Source organism: Oreochromis niloticus, unplaced genomic scaffold (genome assembly GCF_001858045.2).
Source record: "Oreochromis niloticus isolate F11D_XX unplaced genomic scaffold, O_niloticus_UMD_NMBU tig00000744_pilon, whole genome shotgun sequence".
NCBI classification, from domain to species: Eukaryota; Metazoa; Chordata; class Actinopteri; order Cichliformes; family Cichlidae; genus Oreochromis; species Oreochromis niloticus.
The window spans coordinates 251,065-273,112 of record NW_020327232.1 but is presented as its reverse complement, the minus strand read 5'-3'; positions in this window follow the sequence as shown (position 1 = coordinate 273,112).

Here is a 22,048-nt window from a genome sequence, read left to right as displayed (position 1 = left end):
CTGAAGTACTCCTCCTTCTGGGCGTCAGTGAAGCCTCGTGCTTCTGTTAGCCTGTCAACACATGTAGGAGGGATCTGATTGGCTGCTGCAGGTCGGGAAGTTATCCAGACGAGAGCCGAGGGAAGCAGATTCCCCTGGATGAGGTTTGTCAGCAGCTCGCTAACTGATGACTTCTGTGTGACATCAGACAGCAGCTTCCTGTTGGTGAAATCCAATGAAAGTCTGCTTTCATCCAGGCCGTCAAAGATGAACAAAAGCTGAGAGACAGCCAACTTCTCTGCTGTGACCTTCTGTAATGTTGGATGGAAAACATGGAGCAGCTCCAGAAGACTGTACTGCTCATCTCTGATCAGGTTCAGCTCCCTGAATGAAAGCAGAACCACCACACTGACATGTTGGTTCTCCAAGCCCTCTGCCCAGTCCAGAGTGAACTTCTGCACTGAGAAGGTTTTTCCAATGCCAGCTACGCCGTTGGTCAGAACCACTCTGATGGGTCTCTGTTGGTCAGGTAAGGCTTTAAAGATGTCCTGGCACCTGATTGGAGAGTCATGGAGGGCGTCCATCTTGGAAGCTGTCTCCAGCTGCCTCACCTCATGTTGGATATGAACCTCTTCACTCTGTCCCTCTGTGATGTAGAGCTCAGTGTAGATTGTGTTGAGGAGGGTTCTACTTCCTGTTTCATCAGTTCCTTCTGTTACACGTTCACATCGCCTCCTCAGACTGATCTTATGTTCAGTTAAAATCTCATGCAGAGCGGCATCTGAAAGAGTAAAAACAAAAAAAAAGCCAAAAGAGACATGTTTAACATCTGAAAAGCACCACCACAGTGCTCAAGTATTTGCCCTATTCCTGATTTTTTTTTTTTTTCTATAAATTTCTACAAAATTTAGTATTAGACAATGATAAAATGAATAAAAACAAAATTGAGCTTTGATGACATTAGAGGGATTAAGGTGGTCCTCAAAGTATTTTTTCCATCACCCAACAATGTTCTCAGTCGAATTCAGCAGCGCTCCACCCGGACTATACACAGTGCAGGTAGAGCACTGCTTGCCCCTCCTGAGTTGCCTGACAGTTTGCCAGAATCTCTTCCAGGCAGTCCGAAAGTCTTTTTCCATGGCCTCTCTGAACTCTTCCAACACCATTTGGTAGACACCATTTGAAGGGATCCACTAACCATCTCCTGGGAATGCTGTTCAAGCTGCTGGAGGTGGGAGTTGAAGATCTCGTTGACCGGGCCAGGCATTCTCAGCACACCTTTCCTTTACATTTAGTGGCACCAGATCTGTCCAGCATCCTTCCCCACTACCTGATCCAACGCACCACAAGGTGGTGATCAGTTGATAGCAAAGCCCCTCTTTCACCAGAGTGTCCAGAACATATGGCCACAAATCTGATGATACAGTTACAAAAATTAATCATCAATCTTTGGTTCCCATCTTTAACAAGGGGGCCGGAGGGTGTGTTCCAACTATAGGGGGACCACACTCCTAACCCTCCCTGGGAAAGCCTATGCCGGAATTCTGGAAAGGAGAGTCCTTTGCTAGTCGAACCTCGGAGACAGTAGGCACAATGCAGTTTCCGTCCTGTCGTGGAACACTGGACACACTCTTAACCATCTCAACCATACTTGAGGGTGCATAGGAGTTTGCCTTAACCAGTCTATATATGTTTTTAGACTTGGGGAAGGCATTAGACCATGTCTCTGAGTGTCCTGTGGGAAGTTGGGTGTCTGGCCCATTGCTACAAGCTCAATCCTTATACAACCATTGCAAGAGCTTGGTCGGAATAGCTGGCAATAAGTTGGATTCATTTTCAGTGGGGGTTGGACTCATAATTTATATGGACAAAATTTCTAGGTTTGTCCAAGTGGGAGAAGGCGTACACTTGAGTGGTCTCAGAATCTGGTCTCTACTGTGGCCCTGCTGGCTTCATCTGGTGATGGCCTCTAGCTTACACTGGAATGGTTCAATGCTGAGTGTGAAAGGGTGGGAATGAGAATCAGCACCTCCAAATCTGAGGCCATAGTACTCAGCCAGTAAAAGGTTTCTACTGGATATCCTTTTTCCCCTTTTAAATCATTTTTCATATAAATATATATTTATATATAAATATAAATACAATTTTAAATAAAATCATTATTTACAAACTGCATTTTGTATTTATTCAGATTACTTATCTTAGTCTCAATAAATGTGTTAAATGATCTTAAACATGCAAGTATGACAAATATGTGAAAAAAGGAAATCAGAAAAGGGGTAAATTGATTGATTGATTGATTGATTGATTGATATACCTTTATTAGTCCCACAAGGGGGAAATTTCATAAGGCTGCCGACCTATTGCACGCAATGGCGGCGCCATCTTACCCTCCGACCATACATACATTACACAAAACATCACATGGGGAAGACAGGTCAGAGGGGGTACTTTTTCACAGCACTGTAATATGTCCATTTTCAGAAATGGGTTCAGCAGCTGACAGACATATTACACTCCTACTTTGCATGAAGATGGTCTGACTGTCGGTCTGAAGTCCAGGTTTTGTTCTCAGCCTTTCTCCACACTGGGGACATGAGTCTGCTAATGAACCAGATTGGTTCGAGTATAACGTGATGCACTGGTTACAGCTCCTGAGTGTGTTGGGAAAAAAAATCATTGCTTCATCACTGTTTAAGCAGTAATCATTATAAAATCCAGTTTTCCCCAGATGATTAGGTAGTAATAATAAAGAGTGAATCACTTTTGTATAGGTTCCTAAAGAGGATAAGTTAATACTTTACTGTTTTGAAAAGCATCTCATAAATGACAGTTTAATAAAAGGAACACTTTAAAACACAACCTTAAGACCAAGACAGACTTTTGTATCATTTGAAAGCCTGATGCTTAGCCTTGTCCACCTCAGCTGTAAAACTCAAAAACCAGTCTTATTTGTTATCATCTATCATCCACCTGGGCCTTACACAGAGTTTCTGCCTGATTTCTCTGAATTTTTTTATCTGCTCAGCTCAGATAAAATAATTATTGTGGGTGATTTTAACATCCATGTAGATGTTAAAAATGACAGCATCAATACGGCATTTAATTGCATAATCTTCATACATAATCTGTATGAACAGTTCCAGTCTGGTTTTCGCCCCTCCCATAGCACTGAAACAGCACTTATAAAAATAACCAATGATCTTCTTATGGCAGCTGACTCCGATAACCAGCATATTGGCTCAAAACACCTTATCTAATTATAAACTGATACGCACCTACTGGCAGGCCCCTTTAAATTTCTTCATAAATGTTATTTTATTAACATATTTAAAATGAGAGCAGCACAAACAAAAATTTCTGCAGCACAAATGTAGTACAATCGTTTGACACTCCTTTTGTTTGATTGGGGGGGGGGGGGGGGGGGGCTGGTTGACCTTTTGACCTTTGCATTTTTATTAGTATCTTTAAAATGATAGCGGCAAAAACAAAATTTTTAGCAGCACAAACTAGAAGAAACGTAGCACAGTTGATTGACACACCATTTTTATTAATGTGGGGGAGCTGGATGACCTTAGATGACCTCTGGAAACTTTTGTTAATATCTTTAAAATGATAGCGGCACAAAAAAAAATTGCAGCACAAATGTTTGACATCAATTTTGTTTGATTTGGGTAATGTAGGGGGGCTGGTTGACCTTTTGACCTTTACATTTTCATTAATATCTTTAAAACAGAAGCAGCACAAACGACAATTTTGGCAGCACAAACGTAGCACAGTTAATTAACACAGTTTTGTTTGATTTAATTAATGTGGGGGGGGCTGCTTGACCTCCGATGACCTCTAGAAATTTTCTTTTTAAAATGATAGCAGCACAAACGAAATTTTTTGCAGCACGATCCAGCAGAAACGTAGCACAAATGTTTGATACCACTTTGTCGGATTTGAAAAAGGTAAGGGGGGCAACTTCACTCACATGACTCAGGATGTCATAAGCTGGTCGTCCCGACTTTACTGGATAGATGCACGGCAGTAAGAATCAACATATCCACATATGCCTACAGCTGCATTCGATCCATTATTCTTCATCTGTTGTTGTCCCTCCTTGTTTGTCATTGAGTTGGCTATACAGCAGGTCATCTACTAATTGGATGGTTGTTGGTTCAGTCTCTGTGTGCTCTAGTCTGGAGTTCTTACCAAGGTGTCCTTGGGCAAGTTACTGGACCCCAACTTGGTCTCTGATGCATCCATTGGCATGTGAAAGTTGAAAAGCATAATACAAGCAGAATACATGGTGTATAATGCTTTCAGTACTCGAGTAGAAAAGCAACTGAAGGAGTATGGGACCTGACATATGTGCTTGGAATATAAGAAGAAGAATAGAAGAAGAATTTGAATGTGGCTCTCTCCCAGAAAGTTTTAATGAGCCCGTTATATCACTGCTACCAACAAGGACAGGATTTAACAGATCCACTCAATTAGAGAAGAAGAATAAGCCCGCAGAATGTTGTTTAAGAAATTAGCATGAAGACTACATCAGGTTTATTTAAACATTAATCCCAAAGATCGAGTTGGACTTCATCTGAAATCCTCTGTGTTCAGGTGATAACAGGAGGATTGGGATCAACCCTCACCCTGTTTTAGCTACAACATTTGATGCTCAAAAAGCATTTCTTAAGGTGGAATCGTCTCAGTATTTGTGTTTGGTGGATAAGAATCTGGTACTTGAGCCTTAAAGCTGCAGTTTGGAATAAAATCTCAGTTCTCCAGTATAAACACATCAACTACACAGGTGCAGTTTAACCCTTATGTTGTTCTACGAGAACCTTCGGCCGAGTTGATCAGAGTCAAGAACTGATGGAGACATTCAGGCAGGAGAGTTTGGACAGAAAATTGTCTCCAAAGAGCCTCCAATGTGTACGATATGATGCACAAGCAACTAAACTTAATAAATGTGTATAGTAATTTATGTGTTTGAGCAATCGATTCAACCACACGTAAAACTATTTTACAAACATGTGCATCCAAACCTGATTAAATACTGAGTGTTTAGCTGATGAATCCAATAATTTTCAAACACCTTTGAACACAAAGGTCCAAAACTACACGTCACATCTCATCTCACACACAAAACCTTAAACACGTGTGGATGAATGGCTGAAAAGTTAGTGTTCAGCTGCTAGAGGGAACATCATGGTGGTACATTACTGTGCATCATCCTCTGGACTCAGTACATGCTAATAATCTCTGTATACTTTAAATAGATTTATAATCCAAATAGTGTGGAATAACACTTTAATGTTAATCTTACTGTTCTCTGATAACAGCAGGTGAACATTAATGTATGTGTGATGAATAATCCTGAAGATTTCAGGATGTAGGAACATTTTATTTAAACCATATGTTAACATTAAAGACTAATTTAAACTGTTAAATCTCACAGAGAGGAAAGAAAAACAAACACACAGTTATACAGTGGAAGCCCAGGTGTCCCAGTACTCAGAGAGGTCTGTGTCAGTTTTAATAGAAACTAGTAAAGTTTCTGGTTCTTGTATCCATCAGAAACCACGCCAGCATCTCAGACTTTCACATGATCAAAGATCTGCCTTCTAGTTTAAATGGTCAACAGAAGGAATGAAATACTTGAAGAAATGACAACTAACATGGAAAAACTATTAAATTATATCACATTTAATGGCATAAACTACACCTGCCTGATTACTGAACATGCAATATTACAGTGTTACAGGACACTGATGGAGCTGAGAGCACTTATGTACATGTTACATGTCTGAGGAGTCAGACAGCCTCTTACTTTGTGTCCGAGGGTCTAGGCTCATCTCTGAAGTTAGGAGGGGAGTCTCTGGACCAGTCACTCTGCAGAGACGCACAGCTGGATGGTGGAACGGCTGATCGCTCCTCATTTTTCTCCAGTTTACTCATCTAGCTTGCAGAGCTCAGGTGAACCTGCTGGAACCTGCAGGGACATTTAAGAAGTGTTGAACGCCTTCACTGTGGTCTGGAAAAAACCACAATTACAATCACCTCTGAGAGCAGAATGCAGACACTTCCTGTTTAAGAACATTTATGGATGAAATAAAGACATTTAAGGGTGACTGTGGTGTGAAAGAAACAGCTGAAACATATGATTAACCTTTGAAAACAAGAGCACATCCCCACCTGCTGAGTCAATGATGAGGCCTAGTCCCAGTCTGTGTACAAACCTTTGTCCATCAAACACTGGCCTACTGCTCTAACCTTGCAAGAAGGCTCTTATTCCTTATACTTATACCTTATACTTATAATCAATAAAAAACATTAAACTTCTCCTCCTGGAAAACCAAAGGAATTACACATCCTAACCATGTCATCCAAAATTAAACTCATAATTTATCCCTGATCTTTGGCACTGACAAAGTTCCTTCAGTACTTAAAAAACTTAAAATTGATAATATAATCCAAACTAAAGAAAACCCAGATTAACCTAACTCTCCCAAACCCAGTTCAAAAACTGCTGAATCTCACCAGCTAAAGAAAATCCAGAGTACAGCATCTCTAAGCAACTCCATTCTTACAAATACTTAATGCAGGAACCAGCTGTGTAATAACAACTGTATTAAAACTACAATATGAAACTTGTAGCTCATACAGTATAAATTATCCATAGAATACACTGCACATACTCAGTCCACGCATACGCACACACTCACTCTCTAACTACACACACTCAGCACACAAAGTCACATCGCGCTTGTATTATTTTCTTAGCAGCTCTGTCTTGCCTGTAAGGTTCCTAATCAAACCTATCCGGCTCTATTCTGTATGCTGTACACTTCATAATAATAATAAAAATAATCATCATCATCATAATAATAATAATAATAATAATAATAATAATAATAATAAAGAAGCATCTCTACATAATGTTTACTGAGATTCTCTGTTACTTCTACTATCTGAGGGATTTTGTATGAGACGTGTATTTTATCAGTGGGTAACTGTGAGATTTCCCACAGATTCAGATTTCTGCCTGACCCACTGAAACGTTTACCTGCCTGTTCTCGCTCCTTCTCATCGCAGTGCTGACGTCACTGCGATGACGGAGTCCGACTGGCTGATTGCAAGAACTGAAGCGGGAGCTGTTAGGGACAGGAAGCAGGAAGTGTTGAATGAACCCAGGTGACAGGTGCGTCACAGGTTAGTGTGGCCGGACTGTGGCACTGACATCCAGTCTGAGTGCAGGTAACAGGAAGTGTGTGTGTAGTTTTGCTGACCACCCTCACAGAGAGGTGTGTGTGAAGAAGAAGAAGAACAGCAACAACATAACGAAATAACGAACACGGATCAGTGCAGACACCTGTCTCGTGCTTCAGTGCTGTAGAGTCAACTGATGAGGTCACGTGAGCTTTCTCAGTCTAAAATTAAGTGTTAAAATCGACACGCACAGAGATCTGATTTAAAGATTAAACATCGACCGCGTTCATTTCCCTGGAAATCAAATCTGCCCAGATCTCAGTTACCCCGAGTGACCAGTTAACCTAAGCTACCTGACTGGAAACTGTAAAAAGTAGAAAGTACAGATATTTTTAGGGAATAACAGTAAAAAGTTAGAATACTCAGTAAAGACAGTAGTAAACTATATTGAAGTACAGTATTTGTACTTTGTACGTTACTGCCCACCTGTGGAGTAGAGCCAGTTTACTTTGTTCTTTGATTTTATACAGAAGCTTCCTGTGTCTCTCTGAGACAACATAAAGTTTACTCAAAATAACTCCGACATCAGTTAGCTCCGCTCACCTGTGTGGACCTGCTCCTTTCTGCAGAGCTCAGCCAAGAGCACCTGGCTGCAGCCACTGTGGTCAGACCCTTCTCAGCTCAGTGGCTCAGCATGTCCTTTTGACTTCCTGCTGACGTGTTGGCCTCTACCGCCCCCCTGTGGTTCAGTGTGGTAAGCCAGCCTGACTGAACACACCATGTTTGATGTTGTCTGATGATGTTTCTTGACTTTTGTGAACAGGATGAGATCTATTTTCTCCTGTTTCAGTCAGAGAGGCTGATGGCGTTTGCACATGTGCAGAGGACGGATGGAGGATACAGTCATGAAAGAGTTTAGGGTCCTGCTTTTTAGGATTTCTGTTCAAACATTCAAGTTTCAAGTTTTATTGTAATGTACAGATAAACAGTGTAGCCACATTTACCCATCATGAAATTCTTTGGCTTGTGCTCCTCAGCTTTATATGGATATATAGAAAGTGTGCAGTTATATTTAAGAAGAAATAATAAATATAAAATGAAAAGGAAATAAAATACTAAAGTAAGATAAGATAAGATAAGATGAAGTATAAAATATTAAGGCAATTTAGGACAATCGTTGGTATTTACGGTTTTTGCAAAAACTTGTGCAGTGAGGATTTAAACTGGTTAAAATGATGGTGTGGAGTCTAGTACTTGTAGTGAGTTTTTAATGCTGTGTGCAGTTCAAAAGCCTTGTGACTTGTAGGTAGAAACTACACTCCCTGTGTGCAGGTCTGGATGCTCCTGAACCACCTGCCAGATGGCAGGAGTGTGAAAAGTCTGGCTGGGATCAGAGAGGATCCGCTGCATCTTCCTCATCCAGTGCTGTCTATAGAGATTCTGCATGGCTGGCAGTTCAGTCCTGGTGATGTGCTGTGCTGATCTCACCACCCTCTGCTGTACCAGGTGGTGATGCAGCCGGTCAGAATACTTACAATAATGCATCGGTAGAAGTTTGTAAGTATTCTGGAGTTTGTGCCGAATCTTCTGAGGTCCCTCTGGAAGAAGTGCTGCTGTCTTGCTGGTTTTGTGATCACACAAATTTGATGATATTGTTGGAGCTGTGTGTTGCTGTACAGTCGTGAGTGAACTGGGTCTACAGCAGGGGGCTGAGCACACATCACTGGGGGGCACCGGTGTTGAGTTTGGATGAGGTGATGCTGCCGAGCCGAACCACCTGAGGTCTGTCTGTCAGGAAGTCCAGGATCCAGCTGCAGCTGACCTTCAGGTCATAGAGGTTCATGACGAGTCTCGATGGAATGATGGCAGTAATCTGCCCCATAATCAAACCTGTCTTAAAATTCTTACATCACATCTGTTTTCACTTTTAATAGAAGCACATTTATTTAAAAAACACATTATTTTAAAATTTAAAAAGCAGATTTTTGTAAACAAACTTGTGTCTCTTGCATAAATCACCTGTACATAAAAAGTTCAATTATTAGTGATGAATAATATGAGAAACATTTATTTAAATTGTCTTGTTTTTATAATCTGGTGGTTTTGTTAACAATCTTGTGTCATTGATATTATTATCTTCTATATGTAATTCAATTTCAATTCAATTCAATTTTATTTATATAGCGCCAAATCACGACAAAAATCGCCTCAAGGCGCTTTATATTGTACAGTAGATACAGAGAAAACCCCAACAATCATATGACCCCCTATGAGCAAAGGAGGAAGAAAATGAGGAAGAAACCTCCGGCAGAACCAGGCTCAGGGAGGGGCGGCCATCTGCTGGTTGGGGTGAGAGAAGGAAAACAGGATGAAGACATGCTGTGGAAGAGAGACAGAGATTAAAAGCAAGTGTAATTCAATACAGAGAGGTCTGTTAACACATAGTGAGTGAGAAAGGTGACTGAAGAAGAAATAATGCATGTTCAAAGTCTGTAATCTGCTGCATTCAGCACAGAACCTGAAATAACAGACCGAATCATACTAAGTCACACTAAGTGATACTGAATCGCCTGTAATGAAGCAGAGGTTTTGGTGGTCTGGAGCATTCAGGTGTGTGTTAACACAGTACTAACAACAAAGACAACAGTGATTTTAGAGACACACCATTTGCTTCATTTTTCTTTTTGCAGTGGAAAAGAAGTTGAACTAGAACCAAGAGCAGAACCAGAAGAACCACAGGAACCAGGCCTGCTATCAGTGGGGTGAGAAAGGAGGCGAGCCTGAGCTCCTGTGCTGAGGAGGACCTGCAGGAGAGATGATGCAGACTGTTCAGTCAATTTATCAGCAAGTCATGTCTGTAAACAGGAAGTGATGTCACTGTTCTGACCTGTGACCCTCAGAAAGCTCTGAGGAGACGATCCAAATGCTTCAGTAGCACAAGAGTAGAGACCTTCATCAGACTGTTTAACCCGTCTAATGATGAGCTCTGATTTAGATTGAGATCCAATACGACGTCCATTAAAGGAGAAATAAGCAGCAGCTGTGTCACTGCTCCTCTCTCTGCAACGCACAGTGAGATCACTTCCTGTCCACACAGGAAGTGCAGGAATCTCCAGGATCACACCTTTATCTGACCAACAGAGACACAGAGGCTGTGTCCCAATTCAGGGTCTGCAGCCTTAAAGGCCGCATTTTAAGGCCGATTACGTCACAGCGGCGCGCCGAAGGCTGTCCCAATTCAAAGGCTGCTCGAAATGTGGCCTTCATTTCCCTGAATTTTAAGGCTGTGGTGAAGTAGACTTCGTGGCCCAACATATCCCACAATTCATAGTGCGGCAGTCACTGTGGATAATTTTGCCGCAGATGGCAGAAGCGGAGCGGCCGAAGAGTAAACTGTGAAACGTAAGTACTGAATATGATGTCACTTATTTATGTGCAAGTGTTTAATAACGAAGAACATTAAAACATTACTGTTGGCCACATGTCGGCAAAGTTATGTGACATTAGCGATGTTTGTACTTTCAGCGTTTATTTGGTTTGAAAGCCTTTAAAATATAATAATACAGTAGTTTAATCTTACAGAGAATGTGATGATTTGATGGATAATTAAAGTCAGTCATATATCCACAAACACAACAAGCTGAAAGTCAGTGATGCTGCTCGGTTTGCAGTCCTGAATATGACGGCACAAGCAGGATTCACTGCACTGTTAATGTTAGCTATGTTATATTGCTGCCTCTGTTCGGTGGTGTCGAGCCAAACGGACTTTAACGTGTGTTTGAACGAGCTGACGGTTCACTCGTTAAGCTGAAAGAAAGATGCTTTAATCACAGGAGTCACACATGTGTCCACTGGACCATCTGGAACTCTTCTTGTTTAGCACTCGTAATAACACAAACACTAAATCCTCCTTCTCTTGTGCTGTTTTGTAGCAGTGTGTACACCTGAGACTGTCACCTGTCTGTCTGTCCTGCTCTCTCTCTCTGTTTCTTTCTCTCTGATTGTGGAATAAAAGTATGAACATGTATTTATAAGTTACACTTGTGTTTGAATCGTGCAGCTTATCACACATTTGATTTCCATGTGTGACGACTGCAAGTGTCCAGAGTGAGGACAGACTGAGGGACCCACTGCTGCACATCATCTGTGAGGCTTTGCACCCCTGATGATCCACCAGGACAAACTCAGCAGTGTGTGAGGAAGAGGAGGAGGAAGAGCCAGCAGCAGCTGACAGATGGGGAGAATAGACAGACTGTTCCCTGTTTGTGAAGGACTGCTAGAAACGTTTAACATAACTAATTGTCTGTCCTGAATCAGTCTTATTAGGTAATGTTCAAATAATGTTATCATCCCAGTGTTTTCAGTGTGGGAGAAAGTACTCAGGGCCTTCAAGTTACACACTATGAAAGGCAGCAACAAGTTTAATATTCAGAAACCTAAAGTATGTATCAGCAGCAGAATGGAGCTAAAAATAAATGTTTGTCTCAGTTCTATGAAGCTTTGAGTATTTTGGATTAGTAGCACTGCTGTTTGTTGCATCATATTGCTGTAATTGTTTATATGCTTTATATATTCTGAGGTAAGTTGATCTATAGTGTTACATCATATTCTATAAGGATGTTATGTGTTTGTTTACTTTCTGCCCAGTTTGACCCATTTAGCAGAAGTCAGCCTGTTTAAGGCTCTGATATCTATTCTGTATGACTTAAAGCAGTTATGACATGCTCTGATTTTATCACCCAATAAAGGAATATTTCATATATCAGTCTGATCTTCATTCTATCAGACACAGTTATCACAGCTCGTACATTTTCCTTTTTACACATATATGTAAGCATTGAGCCAAATTTAGTAATGCCAACATATTACACGGACAATATTTGTCTTATATATATAATACATCTATATATACACTGTCAGAGATACTTGAGTGTCTTTGAGTGAAGATTTAAGGTGATAGGACATATAAATAACTGCAACTTGAATCTTTACTGAAGCTCAGTATTTGACACAGAGTTCACTCACATGTGCTGTACCAGTGTACCTGCACATGTGATGTCACAATAAAAGTGATTTGATTTGAGACTTCAAACTCACTGCTGTAATTGCTTATGATGATTAATATAATAACTATAATATTGGCCATATCATATTTACACTGACTTTAGTCTCATGAACAACATTAGCTAATTGTTATTTACTAGCTAATCTTAAAGGCCAACAATCATGTTTTACAGTCCTGTGGTCTCAGCCTCAGATACTTATTAAATCACACAAAGCTCGTGTAGAAACAAACACAGGAACAAAATATGTTCTCCTTCATTTCTGTCAAACAAAGCTGAAACGTTTCAAGCGATTGGTGTTATGGTTGCTTGGCAACCTGGGCAGCGCGATGGAGGCTAGACCGCCCCATTTCACAAGCCTCGCACTTCCGGCCTTTGCGGTCTTTGAGTACGCGGCCCTTGAGGATCGTTGAGGCTGCGTACTTTAAGGCTGCAGACCCTGAATTGGGATACAGCCATAAAGAGTCATGAGCTCCTCTTAGACGAGCTGCTTCCTGTCACAGCGACAGTCTAAGCTACTACAGAAATCAGTGACTCTAAAAACACGCAAATGAAGAACCAAACAGAATATTTAAATAAAAACTTTACAAATGACATGACTGCTAAAAGACTTAAAAACCCTAGGTCAAACAGCTCAAGGCCATGACAAAGATAGACTAACAATCACAAAATTAGGGAAGCATTTCCAACTAATGAAGAAGCCAAAATTTTTACTGGCTCATGTAATGAGAGAGAAGAGTCTGATGGTGCACAACATTGTGGGGATGAGGACTTTGAAGATCCATCTTCTAGTAGCTCATCGGTCCCCAAATCTTATACTGACTCCTTTAACCGGTACAAGATTTGGATCTATCAAAGGAAGTGTCTGATTTTGTGGGTCTGGCCTCAGTCAGAAAATCTCCTGGCTCCAGGAAGTTCAGACCTGACGTCTCTACAATGAGTCATCTAGATGTAAAGGATGTTGTCTCTCTGACTATGTTCTCCTCTGTTTTCTCTTTAGAGTACCAGCTGGAGATGGTGGAGGTGACACAGGGGAAGGAGTTTGTCCTGCTGCCCTTTAAAATCAAAGAAGGCTTCACCCAGGATGTCAAAGTGGAGTGGAAACACAAAAACAAGATGGTCCATGAGTATCAGATTGGTAAAGACCAGTGTCACTTAAAGGGCCAAGATCAGAAACAGCGCACTGAGATGAAGAAAGACCCACTGAACACTAAAGACCTCAGTCTGACCCTGAAAGACCTCCACCTCACTGACAGTGGAGTCTACACCTGCACCGTCTACAACAAGGATGGACACATGCTGCTACAGAAATCAGTGACTCTCAGTGTCAGAGGTGAGAATAACAGCTGTTTGTCCACCGTCCAAAATAGGTATAGATTTATAAGTAACAAAAAAACTTTAGAGACTAAAACTAAGAGTTTACGAAATAAAAGTTAAACACAAACTAAACATTGACATGGTGAAGAGAGGATTCTCGGCAGACGTTGTGAAAGACAGGGATACACTCTTGGATCAAATAAAACAGCAGACTTGGCAAACAAGTACGAAGAAGAAACGTGGAAACACGATCCAAAAGCAGGGTTTCAAGGAGCGTCTCCAGGTATTTAGGCACCAAGATGACTGTGGATAACCAGGCTGCTTGTGACGGAGCATCACATTAGAGGTAAACTCAAGAGTATAGAGATTTAAGAAGAACTGAGACTACGAACTTTATTTTGATAAAGATGTTTTAGTTTTATATTTTGGTAATTCCATAAAGAGGGCATATAAAAGTACATTAAAGTCGGGCCATTTACATGCATAGTAAGCTGGACCCTACAGACCACTGGGCTTTTTCTATCACATGAGTGTCCTCAGGTAGCCTCTGAATGCTGGACACTCGGAGACCTGTGTCTCTGAGTGGGAGACCAGAGATCACATTAACATGTGTATCTCTGTATTAACAAACATGCCATATTGGCCCAGTTTATTTTTCTTATCATTGTTGTGAGGAGACCATAAATAGCATTTGTATTTGTGTACAGTTCATTTGCTGTTATGAATAAAAAGAGTCTTTTTTTGTTTCAAAATAGCTGATGACTATTCGCTGATAGCTGCCAACATCTGCAAACAAATATAATTCTATAAAGTGGTTCTATATAGTGTGTAACTGTTAATATAGAGCGTTATTAAATTTATTGCTAATGCAATCATATGGCACACTGACTTCTGCGGAAATTTTAAATGGCACTCGCCATCAGAAGTCTTGTTCCTGTTTTTCTCTGTGGTCTCAGAGTTGAAGAGATAAAAATGTGCAAACAATGAATTTATTAAAACTAAAGAAAAGCAGAAGTCCTGTGAAGGACAGTTTGACAGCTCAGCTGTGAGTGAGCTGTCTTCACATTAAAAACAGGAGTGACTGTCATGATAAGATGAGCTCTGTGTTTGTGAGGACTCGTCATACTTGGAGGTGTAATGTTTGTCTTTGTATGTTTGTTCCTGTTTCCATTGCACACACTTTAAGTCTGTGAAGGTTCTCAGTCATCCAGGTCATTGTAGTCTAAGGAGCTTGCAAAGAAAAGCGTCTGGACTTCTTTGAGTTGCTTGAACGTTTCACCTCTCATCCAAGAAGCTTCTACAATTCTAGGGTCAAATGGCCGAGAGTCCCAGATTTAAACCCAGTGGGAGTTTCCCCCCAAAGAGGGACAAAGGACCCCCTGATGATCCTCTACCTAATCACATGCGCCAAGGTGTGAAAACGAACGTGGGTCCCAATCAGCCAGGGTTTCGGGTGCGCTCATTGTGAAACCTGGCCCCACCCTATCATGAGATTTCCTGAGGTCAGATGGCCCAGGATGTGAGTGGGCGTCAAGGCGTCTGGGAAGGGATCTCAAAACTGGATTATAGATGGCAGACAATTGGTATCGTAAAACCAAAGATGTTCAAAGATGGTCGCTCACAGTGGACGTAGATGGCTTCTTTCACTCCTCTTTCAAACCATCTGTCCTCTCTGTCCAAAATGTGAACGTTGGCATCCTCAAAAGAGTGACCTTTATCCTTTAGATGCAGATGGACTGCTGAGTCTTGTACCGTGGAGGTGGCTCTTCTATGTTGTGTGTTCATGAAGTGGCTGTTTGGTCTCTCCAATGTAGAGGTCTGGGCATTCCTCGCTGCACTGTACAGCAAACACCACGTTGTTGAGTTTGTGTTTTGGAGTTTTGTCTTTCGGGTGAACCAGTTTGTGTCTGAGTGTGTTGCTGGGATGTCGTGCTTGGAGAAAACTCTCCTGAGTTTCTCTGATACACCGGCTACATAGGGGATGACAACGTTGTTGCGTCTGTCTTTCTTATCCTCCCTCGCTGGTGTCTGATCTTCTTTTCTGTGCCTCTTTGCTGACTTTATAAACGCCCAATTAGGATAACCGCATGTTTTAAGTGCTTCCTTTACATGTGTGTGTTCCTTCTTTTTCCTTCAGGCTTAGAGGGAACATGTCATCCAAGCCAAACCAAACTCCAAACCAAGTCAAACTTTCTGTTTTGGGATTAGTCAAGAATGTGTTTACTGACCCGTGTCAGGGTTGATTCTCAGTCTTCTAGAGGCTCCAAGAAACAAGCCCATCAAAGCCTCATCAGGAAGTTATGATCACACAGTTTATGAAATTACAAAAAATAAAACTACATTTTTTATTTGTTTGTTTCCATGTTCATAAATTAACCTCAGTTTGTCTGAAGGCTAGTTTTTATTTTTTATTTTAGTTGACTCCTTTCAGTGCTCCATTCAAGGCCCACATTTCCTGCAGCACATTGACACCAATCATAAACTGATTAGGTTTGTTGTTGCATTACAACACTGCACGACTAACGTAACTCTGAATACTTTTATCATTACAGAATTTTCTTTCACTTGTCTTTTCAACAAAGACGTCTTCTTTAGTGATGTTTGGCAGCATAGATGCTTCTCTAGGAGGTCTTGAGTTTTTTCTGGATGGATCAGAAGATTTGGATTTGCTCACTTTGCCTTCATGTGAGCAAAGCTCCGTTAAATTTATTCTGAAGTTAGTCTCATGATTTTTAAACATGGAATCATCAGGATTTGTTCAGTGCTGTAATTTGCAAGTGTGTCAGTCTGTTGTTTGAATAGTTTTTGTGTATCCTGTTGTTTGAATACTTATTTCAAAATCTCATATGGTGCAGAGCCTGCTGAGGTGATGTTCACTGTGAGAGGATGTGGAAGCTTTATTAGTGGAAAAGCACAACCAGAGGTGCTAAAGCTCTTAAGATCAAACTGACATTATTGTTATTTCATCATGACTGGCTCCAGTTGAATTGCTGTTTGGCTGTTCTTTGTTAGTCTTCGATTGACCTTTGAGAACTTTTCTGTATTTTTCAAATGTAGAATTGAGCGTCTGTGGAGGGACGTTTGGACAGGTGTGACACATTTATTATGATGTACTCACAGCTTGGAGGAAGATGGATTTCTCATCATCTCAGATACTCTTCATCTCTTCTGTGCCCAGCACTCCTTCCTCCCAAGTCTCAAGGTGGATTTGTTCTCTGTTGTCTGGAATGATCATCCCATTAGGACCGAGCGTTTCCTGAACCAGCTGTGGGAACTGTGGATGCTGCAGCAGCCCATCAGAGAGCCACAGAGATCTGAGGAAAATGAGGCAGTTGAGTAATAATGGCAATGATTTTCTTTTCTTGACTCTTCTGTGTTTTGAAAATCATTTACACATGCTTCTTGATGTCAGGAAATCCAAATTGAGGGCATGATTGTCAGAGCTCAGGGCCATCATACCCACCCAGGTGTTTTGGTGCCAGAAATGGAGTCTCCACTGAAGACTGAAGATATCGACTCTCTACGCCTTGACATTGATCCCCTTGTGCCTTCATCTAGTTTTAGAAGAGACATACTGGACCACACTCTCACATGCTCTGTACCTACATCACCATCCCTGAGAGTCGCAGCTCGGCCCATCACAGGGTGAAGTTATAAGAACGTCTTATTTTACCAAGTCCTCTCTCGGGTTCCTAAATCATTTATGGCATTGAGATAGTTTTTTTAAATAATCTCTTCTTCTGTAATATAAGAACCTCTCCTGCTTTTAATGGTACTTTTCATTTACTTCCTGTTGCATTCTCGTCCCAAATAGATGCTGACAAGCTGACACAGTTACATGGAAGAGGGAAAGAAATCTGACAAAACTGTTTTTAATGATTTCATTGAACCTAATGTCTAACAATGAAAAATGTATAAAATAAATAAAGATAAAAGTAACATGTGTCTTCTTTAGTTTTCTGTTTTAATAATATTCCATTGATCAGATGTCTGGCTGGATGATCCTAAACATGATGAAATGACCACAGTGGGAGGCCTTTGTCATCACATGCTTGAGCTCATATGTTTGCATATGCTGAACAGGCAGTGGGACTGTATCACTACATGCTGTGACTGTTGGGTAGCAAACTGCATGAACACCATACTGAATATGACAGGTGTGGTTGAACTGCACGGACACTCTGAAGCTTCTCTTCTGGCAGGACAGGAGTGTGGCCTTGTCCTGTGAGCCGCTGTGAGGATGTACTTGGGGAAAGGACAACTGGACTGTCACCGGCCTCAGGCTCTTCACCTCTTTAAAGACAAAGCAGTTATTTGCAGAAAGAGAGATTAAATTAAATGTCATTATTGACCAACACTCGTAGTGTAATCTACAGCTGTGGCCAAACATTTAGAGAATAACAAGTGTTGCTTTTCACACAGTTTTAGATCTTTTTGTCAGATGTTTTCTGAAGGATAGAAACATCTAAGTTTCTACAGCATGTGATTGATTATATTTGCTCAGCTCTGTGTTCTAATTGTAGCTGATGAGAAATGACTGAACCATCCTAGTGACAGTTCTGGATCTTAGACTGTAGGATCCACAGAATCTACAGCAGGGGTGTCAAACTCAAATACATAGTGGGCCAAAATTCAAAACTGGAACAAAGTCGCGGGCTAACATTTATATTTTTTTTAAAAAAAATCTTCCTCCAGATATAAGAATGAATCTTTTCTTATGGACTCAAACAAGTTTTGCTGAAAAACTGAATTTGGAACAAGCAAAGCTTAATACTAAACAATATATATATTAGCTGTATAATACCAGTAGGCCCGCTCTAATAGTAATTTGGTATGGCTTCATGGGCCAAATGTAATTAGGCTGCGGGCCAAATTTGTCCCGCGGGCCAGAGTTTGACACCTATGATCTACAGGACTGAAGAGGATCTGCTGCATTTACTCAAAGAGCTTCTGATGGTCCCGTTCAGCTCTTCCAGGTTCCCATCCCAGTGCTGAGGGAATGATCTGTATTCCTCACTGTGAGGAAGAGGCTGGGAACCCAGATTTCCATCCACAGATCACAGAAATCAGATTCACTCAATCTTCCTCATTAAGATTGACTTGTACAGTTTTATAAATTTGACAGCCTGAATTTGGAGACCTGACCAGAGTTGGTGCTCAGCTCTGCTGGGTTCATGCAGGCTTGGAGGGTCACTGTCAGATGGTCCACTGGTGATTTTATTATTCCCACTATTCAAACTAAACCACAGCTGAGAGTCTTGCACATGGTCACCTGGTTTGTTTCTGATGTAGAAATAAGTTGATGAGCTCTGAGACTCGCTCCTGTTTTCTCCTCTGCAGAAACCTTAATGGGAGCCATGGCAGACATGCTGGCACGTCTCCGGAGGAGGAGGGCACCAAATGCAGAGGTCAAAGGGGAGCTGAGGTATGTGTGTTTAACTGTGAGGTCACCAGGAGGAGGAGGAGCTGGTGATGAAGAGCAGCCTGTGTTTGTATACAGGATAAAGTATTTGTTGTGTATTGAGCCCTGAGGAAGATGAAGGTGCAGCTTTGCTTTGGCCTTTCTCTGCTAACAGCTAACTAACCTCAGCCAGATGTTCTGCAGCTGTTTCTCTAACATTAGAAGTTTATAATGATGATGACCCCAAGCGTGTTTCTGCTGTTCTGATGGATCTCCACGGAGCGTCCTGACTCTGTGTCACATGTTAGCTTCATGTGGGTCAAAGGTCAAAGCTGCTGACTGTCAGGAAGCTTCAGAGAAGATCAGACAAAAATGAAACACAGAGCTGAAGATGAAGCAGATCTACATGTGACTGTTGATGGTTTCAGATGTAATCAGTGTCATGAATAATCAGATAAACATTTCAAGATTTCAAAGCGTTTATTGTCATATATAGAAAGAAAAGCATTTCTCTGTGCAGTGAAAGTCTTTCTTTGCTGTCCACACACAGATGCAGGCTAATATATACAAATAGAACAAGATAAAATACAAATACTGTGAATAAATGAATGGAGACAAAATTTAGGTGTGAGGTAGATGTATGTGCAAAGGAGCTATGAGCTTGATATGAAAGATGACCTGATGTGCAACAATTACTGTTAAAATAGGTCAGCTGTTCAAGAGTCTGATGGCAGTGGGGAAGAAGGAGTTGTTGAGTCGGGATGTTCTGGTTTTGAACTTCTGAACCTTCATCCTGAGGGTAGAACTGTGAACAGTCCGTGTTGGGGGGATGTGGGGTCTTTGAGGATGGAGGCAGCTCTCCTCTGGACTCTGTGATGGTGGATGCTCCACAGAGGGCAGCGGGGGTCCTGATCATCTTCTCTGCAGGCGTTTGGTCCATAGCAGTAGTGCTGCCGTACCATGCAGTGATGCAGCTGGTCAGTGTGCTCTCCACAGTGCAGCTGTAGAAGCTGCCGAGGATCTTGTGAATGAGTTTGTGAGGGATGACTGTATTGAAGGCGGAGCTATAATCAACAAAAAGCACCCTGAGGTCTTTGTTTTCCAGGTGGGAGAGGGAGTAGTGAGGGGCAGCAGCAATGGCGTCTGACTCGGGCCTATTGGGCCGGTAGGCAGACTGCAGGGATCCAGAGTGTCTAGGATGTTGTTCTGGATATAGGCCAGCACCACTCTCTCAAAGCACTTTGCAATGATTGGAGTCAGTGCAACTGGTCTGTAGGCGTTTAGTGGCTGGGTTTTTCTTGGGGAGAGGGATGATGGTTGTGGTCTTGAAGCGTGTGGGGATAGTGCTCTGTGTTGGAGTCAAATTGTTAAATGTTGTCATTGTGTTACTTAAATTTGTAAGTCTTATTCAAGCAGCCTGATCAAAGGTCAAAGGTCTCTGACCACCTCTCCAGCCAGTTGGTGGGGGAGGCTGCAGTGTTTTATTATAGGGACATGTGAGGGTTCTGTTTGTTGCTTAGTGAGCTTCCTGCTTTTATCATCCTTTTGTGGGCAGGAGGTCACACAAACGCACCCTCAAACACAAACACACACATTCTCGCACATGCATATGTAACGGGTGTTTTAAAAAATAATTTATATTTCACCAAAGATCCATCCTGCAGTGTTATTTTGTCAGTATTGGTTATGTATATGTGTTTATTTATATATGTTTATTTTCTGTATTTATATTTTGGGAGCTTTTATTTTGTTTGTGTGACCTTTGACTTCCCGCTAAGTCACTTCCTGTAGCTGCGCGCTATTTTCCTCAGTCGCCTAGAGCAGCGGTCCCCAACCTTTTTTGCGCCACGGACCGGTTTATGCCCGACAATATTTTCATGGACCGGCCTTTAAGGTGTCGCGGATAAATACAACAAAATAAAACTAGTACCGGTACCGAAAAAAAGAAGATTTATTCACAACACACGTGAAAAGACCCAGGAAAACCGAGTTAACGATAAAAACGATAACAAAATAACGCTGAAAACCGATAAAAACCCTGAAAACAATACATTTCACACCCGAGCCTCAACTCTCGCGGCCCGGTACCAAACGACTCACGGACCGGTACCGGTCCGAGGCCCGGGGGTTGGGGACCGCTGGCCTAGAGGTCCCGCTGAGGAGAGGTGAGCGTACGCTAGTGTTCTCAGTTACAGAGTGAATAAACACAGTTAAAGTAACTAAAAGTAATTCAAACACTGCTTGTTCCCTTTGTACATTTTGTCTCACAGTTCTGTTAGATGTTTCTGTAGATTGTTTCTCTGTCGAGTACAGCACTTTATTGTAACATGCTAGTTAGCCATCCTCAGATGAGAGCATAGGAGCATGCAGGTGACTTCTCATGTGGTCCACTATCCTTCTCTCTCCCTTAAAGGTGTACATGCAGAAGTCCAGTAAAGGGAAGTCGCTGTACTGTTTTATTTTTATTTTAAACAGGTATGTGAGCTCCCTCTTTTATTTTTGTGTCATGTGTACTGGTTATATTTTTTACTTGTGATTCAAGTTCACTGTTTCAACTTACTGTTAGATATATGTAACTAAAAAAATATGTAAAATTGCCACTGGTAAATGAAGTCTCCTTAAACTATAATTTTGTTGTTGAGGTAATTGTCACTATATGGTCACGATGCAGTGCATTTTCATTTGTTATATATGATTATTTGTTAATTGGATTTGTTGTGATGTTGCACCTCAGTCGCCTAGAGGTCCCGCTGAGGACAGGTGTACATGCAGAAGTCCAGTAAAGTGAAGTCGCTGTACTGTTTTATTTTTATTTTAAACAGACAATTCAGGGAGAATAAATCCGCCCAGCTGGCAAAGTGAGAGCTGAATCCTCTGGTTATTTACACAACACAACGCAGAGAGCTAACGGCACTCAGAGTTTAAGGCCAGACCGGCTACACATACACACACACATACACACATAGTGCCTTGTGTTTTTTGACCATAGGGGGGTTTTACAATGGGTGGTGCTTTTGTGTACTGTAACTGTTTTCAGTAAAAGGTCGTCTGTGGTTGGATTCAGTGCTTTCCTGAGACACCGAGCGGTCCTCCC